At 31.0% G+C, this 19,982-nt stretch overlaps 1 protein-coding gene across 1 annotated transcript in view; it reads left to right on the top strand.

Moving 5' to 3' along the window:
• The first annotated feature begins 297 nt into the window (after nucleotides 1–297).
• LOC145326276 (fibronectin type-III domain-containing protein 3A-like) overlaps nucleotides 298–19,982 on the top strand; it is an 83,322-nt gene continuing 63,637 nt past the window's right edge. The window contains exon 1 of the mRNA XM_080169491.1: nucleotides 298–762. The gene's annotated coding sequence lies outside the window, so the exon portion shown is untranslated. The remainder of the gene's footprint in view (nucleotides 763–19,982) is intronic.

Genomic DNA, 19,982 nt, shown 5'->3' with positions numbered 1-19,982 from the left:
TACGCAAGTTTAATCTAGCCGCGCACTTTCTGTGCATTTTAGGATCTTATCCATCCAATATTAATTGCATGCCTTGTTATTACAGCTTTAACAAATTGTAAAAGCTTAAAACGATGTCAAAAAAATGTGACTTGGTGTTTGCGACCAGATCCAACTACGCTCACTTGTAGCGCACACAAGCACGTAAAGATCCTACTCCACCCCCCCCCCCTTACAACAACCCTTTCTTCCCCCCCTTCATGACAATTGCAATAACAAACACACACACACACGCTACCCTTAGCAGTGCAGCAACCCTTTATATTTTTTTAAGAATCCAGTCATTGTTAAATCTTGACAAATACATGTTACTTGAAAAAAAGTGATTTACAAAAAAAAATTGTTCAATTTTTTATATTGTGTTAATATACACATATGTATGTAATTCTTTGATTATTACAATGGCCTAAATTTCATTTATATCTATATTTATACTGTTTTGTTTATTCTATCCCAAATATGTGTCATTCTTGCAATTTAAAATAAATTTTCCCTACAATCAATCTTAAAAATGTAAACAAAAAAGTTTGCAATTTATAAATATTGTTCTCCATGTGGATGTAAAATATAAAAAATATGTTAGTGACAAATAAAAAAGTATTTTCAGCAGAAATCTGAACAATATGTTTTGGATTTTGGTGAGAAAGTGAAAATAAAATCTATAGATAGATAGACAGATAACAGTTGAAAAACAAGCAAAAAAAGAATAGTTCTATTACAAAGGTAGGCGGCTGTTCAAATTATTTTCAATAAAGTTCTTAGATTGTTATAAAAAGGAAAATTAAGTTCATAGCTAGTAATGCAAAAATCTTAATAGATTTAACATGAGACAACAGTAATTTATTATACAGTAAACATGTAGAATATAGTAACGTCTTGCAAAATTAACAGAGAATATACAGTAAAATCAACTTGCGACTCTTAGTGACCATTAGCAGGTATTTTAAGGGATAAGACAATAGACTATAAATTGATGCACACCCCTAATTGTAATAACAGATGATAATGATGACTGAAAAACAAAACAGAAATAGTCTCATTTTTTTACACAACATTTTAAGATAATTCCCTTGACAATTTACAATATATTGTAAGACTTTTAAGGGTGCTTTCCATTTTTATATTGCAAGTTAAAGGTTATGCTTCCTTAATTTATAATGGTATTACTATGAATAAAGTTGATTATTTCATAAAAATCTCCCTTGAACTTCGCTTATATAAACAATATACTCCTTGTTATTTATTTAAAATCATCTTTTCCCGCCCCATCACTTACTAAAAATTCTAGTACTAAGCAATTTGCCTTTTCTTAATGAAAGAATTGATAGCAGCTTCCTTTATTCTCTAAGTGGGGCAAATTAACCCCATTCTTTTTATTCCTTTAGCTCAAAATAATCTTAAGGAATAAGACGGTGGATTATAAATTGATATACATCTTCAATTATAATTAACAAAATTACCTTTTCTTTTCTTTTGATTAAACTTATTGGTGTGGCGTGCACAGGGGATAGTCCTTTTACATCACCCTTAAATCAATATCGAGGGAGGTGTGAGCTTTAAGAAGGTGAAATTTATACAGCAAGAGGGGTGTAATTTTATTGTGAGGGAGGGGGGGGGGGTGGATACACCCTCCTTGATGTCCACCTCCTATTAATCAAAAAGCGCCTTTAGACTGTTAAATACGATAAATTATAATCTTATCTTGTCCAGTTGAATTGAATTGAAATGCTTCTTAAAAAATACTACTTTTAAAAGTTTTCTTCACCCTGCAAATAAAATAAAGGAAATTGCCATTTTGTATAATATAAATTAAATAAGAGTAATTTTAGTTTCCTTTCAAGCCGCCCACAGGGTTAGAAAATAGATTTTAAAAATAAGGGGGGGGGGAATTATGACACTGAAAAATACGGGAAATTACCGAAATATTGTATAAAAGATACTAGAACATACTAGATAATTTAAATGTTATGGACAGCCTTTACATTTCAGAGATGGATCTTTAAATCATTTCAATGGTGCGCCAAATCGGGGTAAGCCAACTTTCCACCAATGAGAGCACAGCATTTTACGAATTGCCGCGCTGTGATTGGCTAAAATTCGGCGCACCCCGATTTGGCGCACCATTGAAATGATTTAAAGATCCAGCTCAGGATACTTGCAAAGGACAATGGATGATAAATTAATACAATAAAATCTGCCTTTATTAGCTTATAATTAAATGGACAAAAAAGATAAATTAAACGCAATGTCCTATCCCTCCTTCCATCCTTGAATTGAATTAAATCCAAGAAAGCTTCATTACACACCAATATTTAGCTTCACAGCATGACTTGGGTGCAAGCATAAAAATGGATATATTATTACTTGGAAGTTGCATTAGATTTTCTTGTAATCTGATGAAAGGATGCTCGCAGAAGGATAACCCACTTCCACCCATTCCCCTCTCCTCCTACTAGATAACGACCTGACCAATACATGAGGTCTAATTTAGCAAGCTAAATTGACGACAAATATTCCCCTGTCCTAATATCCACATGTATATCCTATATCCAATAGCATAAATATGCTTTACCGAGATATTATAGTTATCCAACTATCTATTTTCCTTTTCCACAACAGGGAGGGAGTTGACAATGGCTCTTAACTTAATAGACCCCTATTTCTTGCTTCTTTTATTAAGAGAGGGGGAAGTTTTGACACATTTGCGTAAACAGTGAGTATAGGCTTTATCTTTGGACTGTGAGGATAGGTAATTAGGGATAAAATTATTCTTATATGATAAAGGGGGGGGGGGCGAAAGTGACACTTTTTGAAACCAAAACTAAAAGTCAACAAAGGAACTCAACTAAAAAAAGAGTTACAGGTCTGAGATTTTGCATGGCAGTTGCTTTATAGGGGTACAATATGGAACTGTGAAGAAACGGCGGCGCAACCGCCGAAAACCGCCGTTTCCCGCCGAATTTTTTTTTTACTTTTCTCGGCGGTTTTCGGCGGTTGCGCGGCCGTTTCTTCACAGTTCCATATTGTACCCCTATAAAGCAACTGCCATGCAAAATCTCAGACCTGTAACTCTTTTTTTAGTTGAGTTCCTTTGACTTTTAGTTTTGGTTTCAAAAAGTGTCACTTTCGCCCCCCCCCTTTTAATATTTTTTGGATAGGCCTCCAGGTGGTCTCTGGACAGTTAAAAACCAAAATCAAGAAGATTTTTTTGAAGAGATAGAGGTCATTTTAAAGTACAAAGTAAGCACATTTTTAAATGCTATTTACATTTTTGAAGAAAAAAGATGCATATTTTATTTGATAAGTTGACCTCTATGTCTTCAAAAAAAAAAAAAATTATTTTTACCTGTCTAGAACCCAACTCTAGGCCTGTAGCTCCTGAACCTGGAGCCCTGCAGCTCCTGAACCTGGAGGACTAACAAAAAATCTTAAAACTTGGGAAAATTCATCATATAAGAAATATTTTTTTCTTTCATTACCTATCCTCTCATTCCAAAGATAAAGCCTATACTCACTGTTTACGCAATTGTGTCAAAACTTCCCCTCCTCTTATTAAATGCCAGTAAAGAGCAATTTTGTTTTCCCAAGAATGTGATTAAAATATTCTTCAAAATTGGATCTTTTTGTAAAAGCTTTATGCACCATTATTTAAAAATCTCTAAACTTATCAATCTGAACTGAATAATCAGAATGCATGTATAAGAGTCAAAGCAAAATTGTAAGTAAATTTGTTGAAAAACAGCTTGAAACAGGATAATGATTATGGACATACTTACATTTTTATGACTTGATTATAGAGTTGCTTCGCTTATAATATTGTACTTTGTTGTCTCAGGAATCAGTATACCAAAAATCAGACCAATCGGATAATTAGATCACATATAAATTTGTTGTTAAAAATGTTAAAAAATTTAACATGTTTAAAATGGACGTACGGACATTCTGGTAATGATTATAGAGTTGCTACGCTTTCTAACTCGTACCTAACTATTACAGGAACTACCATGCAAAATTTGAAATCGATAGGACAATTCTAACATACCTAAATTAACGAAAAAAGCTATTTAAAAAAGTAAAAAAATCAACATGTTTAAAATGAACGTACGGACATTTTGGTAATGATTATAGAGTTGCTACGCTTTCTAAATCGTACCTAACTACTAAATGCAAAATTTGAAATCGATAGGACAATTCTAACATGCCTAAATTAACGAAAAAAGCTATCCGTGACGGACGTACGGACGGACGGACGGACCGACCCTAATTATAGAAAAGCTTCGCTTTTAAAAAAGATTATTGAAAATATATTTTTTGTCAAAAATAGAAAAAATTAAGTACTTAATAAAAGATTAATAATAAGATATATTAGTCATATTAAAATGATATAATAATCTACCTATATATGATAAAAATAGAACTCTTGAAAAATTTTAATCTCAAAACTAACAAAAAAAATGTTTTTAATCTAAATAAATTTATTTTAGCGATGACAAATACCTATGTAAATCTTTTATTTATAAATAAAAATCTAAAAATACACCTAAGACATATTAGGAAAGTTTCAGAGATCTTTAGCTCAATACAAAATTAAATCATAGATTTTTTAACTGTAAAATGAAAGGTGAATACTTTTTTATCATATCGTATTATAGACAGCTTTCCGCGGATTTTAAAAGAAAACTTATTAGATTAAAACCGGTTTTGTAAGCACTGAGAAGTCCCAGTCAATGTTTGTGGAAAATTGTCTGTAAAACAATGCTCTACATAATTTTTCAGTATGGCTGAGAACCGGTTCTAGTACACCGGATATTAATCGGTTTCGAAGCCATACTGGAAATGAATTTAACAATAATTGTCATATCCCTGAATCGTTACAAAGTGTGTGTGAAGGGTACTTAACGATGCAGCATAATAGGGGTAATAATTTCATGGGTAAAAGGTTAATGGCAACATCCCCCAAAATGGGTATTGGACCAACTATGCCCTCTTTTATCCTTTTATAAAAGTAGTAAGGCTTTTACCTAAAGCTTAAAATTTCAAGAACTTCCAAACCGTATGAATTATAGATTTCAGAAAGCTTCACATAGGCCCTTGGATGGTTTTAGGATATTTCTGTTTATAAGCCTCTAGATGCAAGAGGCGTAGCCAAAAGTTTATTTTTAAATTTATGGGTCCTCACTTATTACGTAGGTAGTTTTATTGAAAATTTTTAATATAATTTAAACAATTACATGAAAACTTTTCTTTTAATCAAATGCGTACAATGACCAAAGTTTGTAAAAATTGTCGTTCCCCGTCTCCCACCATGAAAAATGTATATTTGTTAATATTATATAATACCTCAGGCAGCTGGCAAATTTAGGGGGTAAGAAGGGTTATCAATTGAACAAATTATCCTTTATTTTGAAGGGGGGGGGGGGTTGTGGTAAAAATTTGGAATTGTTTGATTCTACCAGGTTAATAGCAACTATTCAATACACAAATAAAGCATAGACTAAACTTTTTATTCGTTGTAAAAAGTCATATAAACAGAACAGGAAGTTTGAAATGAAAAATCTCTTCACAGCCATTCTTCCCCAGTATTCATATGCTACCAAAGTAAGAACCACAACCAATAGAATTTAAAGGATGATAAATATATCGTCCACTGTCCTGTCCCCGCTGTAGCTAGGAAAATAAAGGGATATGGCCTTTAAGTTGATGAAAAAAGATCGTTTACCTAGATAGAAAGAAAAAAAATATCTTTTATCGAAATGGTTTATACCTAGCTTTATAGATAACTGCATTTAAAAAAAATTCCTTTCAAAGTATTAAGTAGATTTAAATCATCAAGTAAACTCCATATTTATTTTTTAAGCATAAAAAATAATCATAAAATAAATAGCTTTGGTATACAAAGCAAAACAAAGCAAACTTTTTGGCTAAAATGCAAATCTTTAACAGATAAATGTAATAAACTTTTATTTAAGCCAGATTTTTATTAAACTAGCAAGCAAAACATTAGTTATCAAACAAACAAGGATGATAATAACCAATAGCAGCAATATTGTCAGAAATAAATAAAAATTATTTCACTCCAAATACTTTGTTTAAGATATGAGTGATCATTAAAGTTAATATTACGGAAATATATCTTTGTACATAAGTAACAGACATAGAGAAACTTATATTTTCATTTAGGGGAAAATATGATAAGATGCTTTCGGTATAGCCCCTTTCGTGACAACGCCTCATAAGGGGCGTTTCGTCGTATTTTCACAGTAGCTTTAGATAGATTATTTTGGGTTTAGGTTAGGTGATTGCCCCGCAGTGTTAGGCAATTAGCCCCGCAGGGTTGAGAAATAGGAGAAAAGCTACTGTGAAAATACGACGAAAGATACTATACCCAAGGCTTTTTATATTTTAAAAGTTTTAGTTTTGGTTGAAAATAATAAAAACGTATGTTTTTCAAACCCACATGGCAAAAAATAATCAAATAAATGAAACATGAAAAAAATCATCTGTTTATAACATAAGTCAAAATTAAATAATAGGACAATTAACTTGAATAACTTATCAAAAAAGTTATAGAAGAGCTAAGCTTTGTAGAACAGCCTTGAAGAAGGAGAGAAAGAAAAAAAAAAGAGCATCCAATTACAAACACATGCTTCTCAGATATTTAATTGCTATATAATATATTTTAAATATATTTGCTTTGTTTTATTAAGACAGTAATGTTGTAATAATATCTCTATAATTTCTAAAAATAAGGGGGGGGGGGGGGAAGTTTTGACACATTTGCGTAAACCTGGCACCCTGGCTTTATCTTTGGACTGAGAGGGTAGGTTATTAGGGATAAAATCATTCTTATATGATGAATTTCACGAAGTTTTAAGATTTTTTGGATAGGCCTCCAGGTTCCGGAGCTCCAGGCCTCCAGGTGGTCTCTGGACAGGTAAAAAAATAAAAAATTTCTTATTTGGACAGTTAGAGGTAAGTTTATAAAACAACATAACCTTCTTTTAATATATAATTTACATATTTGAAGAAAAAATTACAATCGGCCTCCAGGTTCAGGTGCTGGAGGCCTCCAGGTGGCCTCTGGACATGTAAAAAATCAAAATTTCTTATTTGGACAGTTAGAGGTAAGTTTATAAAACAACATAACCTTCTTTTAATATATTATTTACATATTTGAAGAAAAAATTACAATCGGCCTCCAGGTTCAGGTGCTGGAGGCCTCCAGGTGGCCTCTGGACAGGTAAAAAATCAAAATTTCTTATTTATACAGTTAGAGGTAAGTTTATAAAACAACATAACCTTCTTTTAATATATTATTTACATATTTGAAGAAAAAATTAGGATCGGCCTCCAGGTTCAGGTGCTGCAGGCCTCCAGGTGGCCTCTGGACAGGTAAAAATTCAATATTTCTAATTTGAACAGTTAGAGGTAAGTTTATAAAACAACATTACCTTCTTTTAATATATTATTTAAATATTTGAAGAAAAAATTACAATCGGCCTCCAGGTTCAGGTGCTGCAGGTCTCCAGATGGCCTCTGGACAGGTAAAAAATCTAAATTTCTTATTAAAACAGTTAGAGGTAAGTTTATAAAACAACATAACCTTCTTTTAATATATTATTTACATATTTGAAGTAAAAAATAGGATCAGCCTTCAGGTTCAGGTGCTGCAGGCCTCCAGGTGGCCTCTGGACAGGTAAAAAATCTAAATTTCTAATTTAAAAAGTTAGAGGTAAGTTTATTCAACAACATAAGCTTCTTTTAATATATTATTTAAATATTTGAAGAAAAATTAGAATCGGCCTCCAGGTTCAGGTGCTGCAGGCCTCCAGATGGCCTCTGGACAGGTAAAAAATCTAAATTTCTTATTAAAACAGTTAGAGGTAAGTTTATAAAACAACATAACCTTCTTTTAATATATTACTTACATATTTGAAGAAAAAATTAGAATCGGCCTCCAGGTTCAGGTGCTGCAGGCCTCCAGGTGGCCTTTGGACAGGTAAAAAATAAAAATTTCTAATTTGAACAGTTAGAGGTAAGTTTATTAAACAACATAAGCTTCTTTTAATATATTATTTATATATTTGAAGAAAAAATTACAATCAGCTTCCAGGTTCAGGTGCTGCAGGCTTCCAGATGGCCTCTGGACAGGTAAAAAATCCAAATTTCTTATTAAATCAGTTAGAGGTAAGTTTATAAAACAACATAACCTTCTTTTAATATATTACTTACATATTTGAAGAAAAAATTAGGATCAGCCTCCAGGTTCAGGTGGTGCAGGCCTCCAGGTGGCCTCTGGACAGGTAAAAAATCAAAATTTCTTATTTGAACAGTTAGAGGTAAGTTTATAAAACAAAATAACCTTTTTTTAATATATTACTTATATATTTGGAGAAAAAATTACAATCGGCCTCCAGTTTCAGGTGCTGCAGGCCTCCAGATGGCCTCTGGACAGGTAAAAAATCTAAATTTCTTATTTGAACAGTTAAAAGTAAGTTTATAAAACAAAATAATCTTTTTTTAATATATTACTTACATATTTGGAGAAAATTTACAATCGGCCTCCAGGTTCAGCGGCTGCAGGCCTCCAGGTGGCCTCTGGACAGGTAAAAAATCAAAATTTCTTATTTAAACAGTTAGAAGTAAGTTTATAAAACAAAATAACCTTCTTTTAATATGTTACTTAAATATTTGAAGACAAAATTACTATTGGCCTCCAGGTTCAGGTGGTGCAGGCCTCCAGGTGGCCTCTGGACAGGTAAAAATCAAAATTTCTTGTTTGAACAGTTAGAGGTAAACTTGTAAAACAAAGTAAGCATATTTTCAAATGTTATTTATGTATTTCAGGTATAACCTTAAAAATATTTACCTCAATAATTGAAAATAAACATATTTTTTTATTATATTACTTACCTACCTCATTGATATCAAAAATTCAAATTACCTTCCATATTTTATACTAGGGATCGTTGGGAATCAATAATAATATGATAAATAATATATTAAAAGAAGGTTATGTTGTTTTATAAGTTGACCTCTAACTGTTCAAATAAGAAATTTTGATTTTTTACCTGTCCATAGGCCACCTGGAGGCCTCCAGCACCTGAACCTGGAGGCCAATCGTAATTTTTTCTTGAAATATTTAAATAATATATTAAAAGAAGGTTATGTTGTTTTATAAACTTACCTCTAACTGTTCAAATAAGAAATTTTGATTTTTTACCTGTCCAGAGGCCACCTGGAGGCCTCCAGCACCTGAACCTGGAGGCCAATTGTAATTTTTCTTGAAATATTTAAATAATATATTAAAAGAAGGTTATGTTGTTTTATAAACTTACCTCTAACTGTTCAAATAAGAAATTTTTATTTTTTACCTGTCCAGACGCCACCTGGAGGCCTCCAGCACCTGAACCTGGAGGCCAATTGAAATTTTTTCTTCAAATATTTAAATGATATATTAAAAGAAGGTTATGTTGTTTTATAAACTTACCTCTAACTGTTCAAATAAGTAAATTTAGATTTTTTACCTGTCCAGAGGCCACCTGGAGGCCTCCAGCACCTGAACCTGGAGGCCGATCCTAATTTTTTCTTCAAATATTTAAATGATATATTAAAAGAAGGTTATGTTGTTTTATAAACTTACCTCTAACTGTATAAATAAGAAATTTTGATTTTTTACCTGTCCAGAGGCCACCTGGAGGCCTCCAGCACCTGAACCTGGAGGCCAATCGTAATTTTTTCTTGAAATATTTAAATAATATATTAAAAGAAGGTTATGTTGTTTTATAAACTTACCTCTAACTGTTCAAATAAGAAATTTTGATTTTTTACCTGTCCAGAGGCCACCTGGAGGCCTCCAGCACCTGAAACTGGAGGCCGATTGTAATTTTTTCTTAAAATATTTAAATAATATATTAAAAGAAGGTTATGTTGTTTTATAAACTTACCTCTAACTGTTCAAATTAGAAATTTTAATTTTTTTACCTGTCCAGAGGCCACCTGGAGGCCTTCAGCACCTGAACCTGGAGGCCAATTGTAATTTTTTCTTGAAATATTTAAATAATATATTAAAAGAAGGTTATGTTGTTTTATAAACTTACCTCTAACTGTTCAAATAAGAAATTTTGATTTTTTACCTGTCCAGAGGCCACCTGGAGGCCTCCAGCACCTGAACCTGGAGGCCAATTGTAATTTTTCTTGAAATATTTAAATAATATATTAAAAGAAGGTTATGTTGTTTTATAAACTTACCTCTAACTGTTCAAATAAGAAATTTTTATTTTTTACCTGTCCAGACGCCACCTGGAGGCCTCCAGCACCTGAACCTGGAGGCCAATTGAAATTTTTTCTTCAAATATTTAAATGATATATTAAAAGAAGGTTATGTTGTTTTATAAACTTACCTCTAACTGTTCAAATAAGTAAATTTAGATTTTTTACCTGTCCAGAGGCCACCTGGAGGCCTCCAGCACCTGAACCTGGAGGCCGATCCTAATTTTTTCTTCAAATATTTAAATGATATATTAAAAGAAGGTTATGTTGTTTTATAAACTTACCTCTAACTGTATAAATAAGAAATTTTGATTTTTTACCTGTCCAGAGGCCACCTGGAGGCCTCCAGCACCTGAACCTGGAGGCCGATTGTAATTTTTTCTTCAAATATGTAAATAATATATTAAAAGAAGGTTATGTTGTTTTATAAACTTACCTCTAACTGATTTAATAAGAAATTTAGATTTTTTACCTGTCCAGAGGCCACCTGGAGGCCTCCAGCACCTGAACCTGGAGGCCGATTGTAATTTTTTCTTCAAATATGTAATTAATATATTAAAAGAAGGTTATGTTGTTTTATAAACTTACCTCTAACTGTCCAAATAAGAATTTTTTTATTTTTTTACCTGTCCAGAGACCACCTGGAGGCCTGGAGCTCCGGAACCTGGAGGCCTATCCAAAAAATCTTAAAACTTCGTGAAATTCATCATATAAGAATGATTTTATCCCTAATAACCTACCCTCTCAGTCCAAAGATAAAGCCAGGGTGCCAGGTTTACGCAAATGTGTCAAAACTTCCCCCCCTCCCCCTTTATCTATTATTAGCGGTTCCGTCTCTAGATGCTTCAAGGGCGCCTTGGAAAGAGGAGGGGGGGGGGATAGCTAACAAATTAAAGAATAAATTTTTAAGGGGTGATTTTTTTATGGCGATTTCTCATGTGAGGGTTGACCTCTACATTGCTTTTCTGTAAAGAAAACTGAATCGAAATTATTTGGTAAACATCTGTCAATAAACAAAATGAAAATAGTAATCATATTTCTTATCTTATATTTCAGACAGCCATAATCTTTTCGAATCTACTAAAACAGAAAAAACAACAACGACAAAAGGTCCTTAAAAATGGTAACTCACAGAAATTATTTTTTTTGTGATCTTTTTAGTCCTTAATGGTAATTCACAGAATTGATTTTGTAAAAACCCCTATGATTCATAAGAGATGATTTTTTTTCATGGCCATTTCTCATGTGAGGGTTGACTTACCCACTCCCCCCCCCCCCCCCCCCCTCCCACTACAAAAACTCTTTACAATGCTTTTCTGTAAAGAAAACCGAATCTAAATTATTATTTGGTAACCATCTGTCAATAAACAAAGCGAAAATAGTAATCATATTTCTTATCTTATATTTCAGACAGCCATAATCTTTTAGAATCTACTAAAACAGGAAAAACAACAACGACAAAAGATCCTTAAAAATGGTAACTCACAGAAATTATTTTTTTTTTTTGTAATCTTTTTAATCCTTTAAAATGGTAATTCACAAAAAAATGTAAAAACCCATATGATTCATATCAACAAACTAAATCCTTAAAAATGGTAATTCACAAACAAAATGTAAAAACCCCTATGATTCATATCAACAAACTAAATTTACTTACAATTTTGCTTCGACTCTTACATTTTATATTCTGATTATTCAGTTCTGACACTATACAAGTGTTAATGTCCGTTTGTCCTACCGTTTCAGTGCTTCGCTTTTATGGATGTTGTCATCCTTGTTATTTTCTATGTTAAAAGGGACAAATTAACCTATACCATAGTAGTACACAAAAATTAATACAAAAAAATTAAGTATAATGTTCAGGGAGGGAGGGGACATTGGACTGTTTATTATACTAGTCCACAAAGTTTTATAATAATGTTTTCTTATTAGTTATATGAACAACTTTGAAAACTTTTATTATATTTTGATTGGTTGATTCATTAAGTTGAGTGTCCAAACGTTTGAACCACCAATTGTAATCTACAGAAGGGGTAATTTTGTGTATCATAGATTTTTCGGCCATTGACCTATCCCTTTCGATCCCTGACATTGCTAGAGCTTGGACTTTAAAAAGTAAAAAATTTACCATCATATTAAAATTCCTTAATCTAAACGATAATAAAATACGCAGGAATAAAGTAATAGATAATTTAAATTGTTTTTTTTTTACTGGGATGATTCAATGAAGATATTCCAACTTCTTAAACCTTTTTAGAACCTTTTATCAAAATAAAGCTTATGGGGAAAATTTAATGTATTGAAATCCAATGTGTAAAATTCTGCATTAGGTAGCTTGTTAACATTGGGGGGTAGAAAAGTTTATAGATTAACTAATAATCATACATTATCTCCCCTTAACACACAAATATATACAGAATTTTTTACATCTTAAATTTAAGGGAGAATAATGTACTACCCATTCATCCCTGATTTGTCTGAATTCACTAGCAGACTAATCCATACCCATCTCTTTACGCAATAAATAAGGTGTGTATTCATTTCCGCAAATCTCATCCCCATAGTGTTACATTATTGATTTTAGGGTATTTTACAGTGATCTAACGGGATAAGATAATGGCCCCATAAATTGTTGTACTTCCCCAATGAGGATACCTACACAAAATAACCCCTTCTGTAGATTAAAACTATTTACACTAATCTTAATGAACCAACCAATGAAAATTTGTTAAATGTCCAAAAGCCAAACGAATAAAAAAGGTTATAATAAAACTTTGGGGACTAGTGTGATAAACAGCCCAATGTCCCTCCCTCCCTGGTTATTTTGGTAGTTGTGTTTTTGATTTGATAATGAGCGGAAATGAATGCACACTACTGTAATAAAATCATTGAAGCAAACATTTTCTTATGCTTCGATTGTCCAATCTAACTTAAAACCAACCTTTTTCAGTTTAATCATTTTTTTGTCATGTGGATCCCACGACAGTTAAAGTTTATCAACTCAATCTGTCATTTATCTGCGTAAAATCTATGGGGTTATGCTGAATCAAGATTGGTTTGTCTAAACTTTCCCAAAATATTTTCAAACTTTATGAGAGATAATTTTTCTCATTATTTATTTTGTAGTAAATGTTTCAGATAAAATATTTAGAATTATTAACTTTTAAAAGATAAATAGAAAAACCTATTATTACCATTAGTATTAACAGATAATGCTAAACTTTCTAAATTAAAAAAACAAACATTTTTTGTACAGAATTATTTTTCTTAGATAGCCCTATTCTACCTCCTATTTTTTTCTCAATATAAATTTAACCTAACACTTTTTTTCTCAACCCTTAAAAAAATATTTGCCTTTGATACTTGTGTATGACGGCCATTACAGAGTATATAGTATTGATAAAATCACATATAGACCACACTGTCTTTCAATACAATCAAGACATTTATTCATAAATTAAATAATGAATAATTCAATAAAAAAAAACTTTGAAAAAGAATTATTTTAGATAATCAAAATTATTTGTTAATTTTATAAAGTTGCCAATTTGTTTAAAACTAAAGAATTTTTTTGTGTGATCACTCAGAGAGAGAGGGGACAAAGAGCAGTTTATTACACCAGTCCCCAAAGTTTTATAATAGGATTTCCTTATTCGTTGGCTTAACAACTTTGGGAACTTTAATTAATTTTTGATTGGTTGGTTCATTAAGTTGATGTACAAACGTTTCAACCACTAATTGTAATCTAGAGAAGTCATAATTTTATATATTATCATAAGAGGTGTACATCAATTAATCGGCAATTGTCTTATCCCTGTGTGTAATCACTTCTTAAGATCTTGTGAGTTAAAATTACACTAAATATCTTGATTGCATTTGAGAAAAGCGTGAGTTAGCCACTACTGTATGGCACTATGATGGCCACTATATAGCCGGATACTAAGTGCAATTCAGAGATATCTATAGTCTTCAAAGGACTCTTTCCTATCTCATATGCATATCATTTCTAATGTGGTTCTATGAGCTATGCATGCTGTGTATTATTATAAACACACAGGGTGTTTACAACATTTTTACTCAAATTTTATGCAGTCTATTATTGATCTCACTGCTACATGTATAGGCAAATGAAAAAAAGTTTATTACTACAGATTAAAAATAAATCCATTTTGTTGAATATTTTTTTTGTTACAGATATTCGAAATTTGTCTGGAATGACAGAATAAAGAGATAGACACCTTTTAAAAAGTTAAAAAATTAGTTCAATAGACAAATAAGACAGTCAAAATGGCAACAATTTAAAACATTCAGGAATAAGGTATAGCCGACAAGCGAAATAAATCTAAAATAATATTTTGGTGGCAGATGGAAAGGTCGCCAACGACAGCTGAAAATCACGTATGGGTTTCATGATTTTTTCGAATTAATTTCGTTGTTGGTAAAAGCTGAAAAACATTAGCTATGCATATTTTTCTGATTATGATATGCAGTATGTTCGAAAGATAAAATGATTACATTTGAAAAAGTCTTAAAAATAAAAATAGTTGCTTTAACTTTATAATACCTACTAAAACTTTTAAAATATTTTGCATATTTTGTTGGCCATCCTGTAAACCCACAATCACAAACACACTCAAACAACCAAAGATTTGCTTCATAAAATTTCTTAATTGAGGTTTATTTCCATTTTATTTGATGTTTCTAATTTAATTAATAATCTCATCTCCTTTGTTATTGTTGTCTGAAGCAACAATACAATTGTGTACAAAATAAACAAATAATAAAAGTTAATAGAAGTACATGATAATGACATGTGTAAATGCTAAGAGAATATAAAATTGCAACGGTAATAAAAAATATTTTATTTGAAGGTAAAGATTATAAGCAGAAAAATAACTTATACCATGCTGTTTTTGTTCAATACAATAATGTCATCAAATGTCTTTTTTTGTGCTTTAACATTAGTATGATAAATATACACTTATATGAACTTAATCCCATCATATTTTTAAACCTAAGTAACAGATAAAAAAAATATCTAAATAATAACTAATTTCAATTGAACCTAACCAAAATTGAGTTGAGAAACTCTAATTTAAAGAAGCTCTAATACATGTATCTTTAAAAAATAATTTTGATTACTCTAAAATATTTAGTCTTTTTCAAAAACAAAATAAGACAGATAAGAATCATATATTATATATATTTCACAACTTTTATTTATACTAACTCCCTTTCTTTCTTCAGTTTTTTTTGTAGCACAGCCATTCTATGACTTGGGCTTCACCAACATCAATTCTTATTGATATAAGGATTTCAAAAATGCAAATACATAAATTGCATGAAATTTCTTCAATAATTGTAAAAGTATTGTCCCTTTAAGATTTTTATGATATACTAACAGCTGCGCCCCTAGCATGTAAGGGCTCTGTTTATAAAGAGTTAAGTAAGAAGAAGGAAGAAAAAAGTTTAAAACTACCCCAGGGCCTAAATCTAAAACTATAATGGTCTAAAACGATCCAAGGACTTATGTGAAGCTTCCATAAAGAGGAGAACTCAATTAGTTCAGTAGTTTTTGAATGTTTTAAGTTCAAACAAAACAAGACCTTAATACTTGATATACATAAAAGATATGTTTTTCTAATTTTTTCCCCATTTTGACTTTCTGTTATTTTTCACTACAATTTTTGTTGCATATTATTTAGTGATGGCAATCTGTCGAATTTTTGGGCCGGATTCGGATTCAGGATTCTTAAAGAATCCGTCAAAAAAAGTGGCGGATTCCTTGATTCTTATTTTTGGTGGATTCCGGATTCGGATTCCGGATTCTAGCAATATTTTAAAAGGATTTATAAAAAATTAAGTGCTACATATGTCCTAAAAATCAATGTTCTTGGTGTTCTCTATAATTCACTTCCGAGAATCGAACCAGATTTTAAAAGATATTATATATAATGATGAAAATCTTTGCCTTCAAAGAGGAGGAGTTGAAAGAAAAAACTCAAGACGCTAATTTTAGCCTAACAAATAAGAATCCGGAATCCGCTATTAAAAAACGGATTCCGGATTCGGATTCCAAAATTGGCCAAAAATTGAGCGGATTCCGGATTTCGGATCCGGATTCCGGATCCTGATTGCCAACCCTAATATTATTGCTATGAACATAACTATCCCTGTTATAAACAAAAAGTACCATATGCTTAGAAATAAAATTAATTTATTTTATTCATTTAAATTGAAGGGGAAATGTTTATCATATTTATTTTTGCTTCAAAATAAATATACATCCAGGGACAAAAAGGATTAGACAATTTATGATAAATTCAGCCACAGACACAGTTCACACTACACACCCCACCCCCACTAATGACTAACAAAGTTTTTAAGCCAGCTAAGATGAGAATTTTTTTCAACTTCAGGTATTAGTTTAATTTACACTCCGATGTCTCCTCCCTTTCTATAGTTTTCTCAAAACATTAAATTGTGAAAAATGCCCTCCTCTTTCTGAAAATAATTACCTATGATTAACCTATAAAAGCTTAGAAATGAATTATACTTATGAGATTTAAATAAAATCAAAATGAGCTTAATTCTTATTCATAATGACAACTAACAGTAAACAGTTAAATTAAACTACATTAAAGTTCATTAAGTTTAGATTAGGGCGTTGTTCAGATAAAGTTAAAAATGCACATTTAAATTAGCCTAATATCTGTTAATTATTTTAGGTATGTACTGGTGGCTGCGCCAACTATTTTTCATAATGTACCGAGAAATTAAAACTTTTATCATAAGTAGATTTTTAACTGGTAAAATATCTTAAAACCTTCCCAGGACAAAAATAGCTCCCTTGAAAATGAGAGAAAAAAAATATATTTTCCTTTTTTATTTTAAATCTATGCAGTTTAATTTATAAAGGTTTACATTATTAGCAAATGATGTAATATTATTTACAAAGAATACTTTAGATTAAATAGTAAATTGTAATACAGTAATAAAAAATAAAAAAGGCAAATTAACATTTAAACTAGTCCAGTAAATCCAGTAAAGAGACAAAAAGTGTGCTTAGATAGAGATTTTGGATTACATCACAACTCTTTTTCTGTAACAGAGTGAGAGACAGTCGGACACACCTTAATCATAAAGTAGATGCGCTACTATTCTTTAAAAAACCGCTGATCTTGATTTTATTGAACTACGCAAAAAATTGGCATTTAAGATGATCGCAACAAAACTGCGAATTGAATTTTAATAAAATAAAGTTGGACAATATGGACAATAGTATTAAGATGTTTTATTTTTTACTTCATTAGTTTATTAAGATCTCTAAACTGCTGGTCTTTAGTTTTTAAAAAAGGTTCAAAATAGCCCTTTAAAATATTTAATCCGCCTAATTTTCTTATTCAATTAAGGTAAATTAAATTGTAGGGGTTTTGAAGTGGTTTATGGGCTATTTGTTTTTTACTTTAATTTAATTTTGTTATTCTAGTTTGACAAAATATGTTCTTGACATGTTTAACATCATTCAAAATTTGCTATCCTAAAAATTTTGCTGATCCATATAAACAGGACATTGGCAATCTAAATAGTTCACCGAAGAATTCCTCCAAGCCCATTTTAAGTCTGCTAAAGATAGCTGTGCTTTTACTTCCGTAGTGTTTCATATTCACAAAATGACAACAATCCTCTTATTCATAGTGTGCATTTATTCTGTTTGACCATTAAGATATCCCTAAGCACGAACTTATTAAGATTTCCCTAATAATGGAAGCTTTAATCACATTTATTTGTTATCGTGATTTTTATGCAAAGTGAACGCATACCTTTAGAGTGCAAAAATATTGATCACAATAAAACACAAGAAAAATACAAGGACTATTCTGTCAGAGAGAGAGGGGACAATAAGCTGTTTAGAACACTAGTCCCCAAAATTCTATAATAACGTTTTCTTTTTCGTTGGCTAAACAACTTTGAGGATTTTAATTAATTTTAATAAGTTGTGTGTCCAAACGAGTCAGCCAATTATTTGTCATCTGCAAAGGTGTAATTTTGTGTATCATTATTGGGGATGCACATCAATTTTTCAACCATTGTCCTATCCCTTTATATCCCTGCCTATTAAACTTTTTTCTACTTTAAAAGCTAACTTTTATGAAAGGATAACCATGTTTATAAATGAGCTTCAACCTTCAATTTAAAGATATAAGCATTACTTTTTTTTTGGGGGGGGGGGGGGCGTGATATTACTTAATGTATCTGACATTGTCTTATCCCTTAAAAGTTATTTTGAATTATAACATTTTATATTTTTTTAAGTTACATCTACCCTATAGGTACTCAAAGTGTCTACTCTCCAAGAAAAAGTAAGGGTAAACCCCTCCTAAATATCTATAACTATAAAAATTAAGGCATGCTAACTATTTTATATTAAGGTATATGAAGTTATTTAAAACGATTTTTTCATTTATAAAACAGACTGCATGTCTAACAGTATGTAAAGGTTAATGGCATTAAGTTATAAAAGTATGGGAACATCTCATTTCTAGGAAAATCCCTCAGTATATAACCTTTTAGCAGAAAGTGGATCATATAATCCCCCTCCCTCCCATTTTTCTCTTAATTGTACCTTTTTATAAATGCCTTTTTAGCCCCTGCGGGATCCACCTAGCCTTTACTTTAAATAAATATTCAAGCATAGCAATTAAGTAGCTATTTTAATGGGGTTTGTAGTAGTTAAGTTGAGAAATGTATATTTTGGTATTACAAATATTCAAATATGATTCACTTTCGGGTGAAGTTAAATTGCCAAATCCCTTGAAAAGTCTCCTTTAAAGATACACATAGCCACACAGTCTTAGTATAGAAAGGGATAAGTTGTTTCAAAAAAATTTTAATGGAACATATAATTCAACTTTAAAAATTCGATTCAGGTTAGGTTGAAGTAAGGTTAAGAAAATTAAGGTGTTGTAGCGAACTTTTAGAAATATTAGTAAAAAGTCAAGCGATTCCTTTTTTCGTTTCATAGGTAGATTTAAAATATATTTAGTAGATAAAAATGACTAACAAAATCTCTTTTAGAGGTTGACTGTTCATTTAAATATGTTTGATCAATTATCACTATAGAAACAATAATAAGAAAATAATTCTTTGTCTGCTATATTCTAATATTTATTCTTCTGAATATTTACCCCTTTCCCTGGCCTAAATCTGATTTATGATATCTCTAAACATTTGATATAAATATTTATGTTAACTTCTCCCTCCCTCTACCCAATACAAAATATAACAGGGATAAAGTAATCATAAGACTGGGTAAAAAAAATCGAGAAATTTTATTATTTTGTCGTTTGGGGGTAAGAACTGACACAACTTTTCTTGTTTTGGCTCATTTTCAAGCTTATTGGGGGAGAAAAAATGCAATGATATATTTATCATTTAAGCATACAAACATTGTAAATCAAAATTGATGTTTTATTTCTCCCTTTGTCCACCCAATTAATAAAAGTACGAACAGGATAAAAGATAGAAGCTTTAAAAAAAGAAAAGTACAAAACTGATACATACCTATTCCTATTTTATTTTTACTTATCCTTAAATCCATGACTACTTGTTGCTTTGTATATTGTTAAATGATTTATAATTTCAACTGTCATATGGGGGATGGGAACATC

Source organism: Acartia tonsa, chromosome 8 (assembly GCF_053477335.1).
Source record: "Acartia tonsa isolate MP-2025a chromosome 8, ASM5347733v1, whole genome shotgun sequence".
NCBI classification, from domain to species: Eukaryota; Metazoa; Arthropoda; class Copepoda; order Calanoida; family Acartiidae; genus Acartia; species Acartia tonsa.
This window is presented reverse-complemented; position numbering and strand designations above follow the sequence as displayed.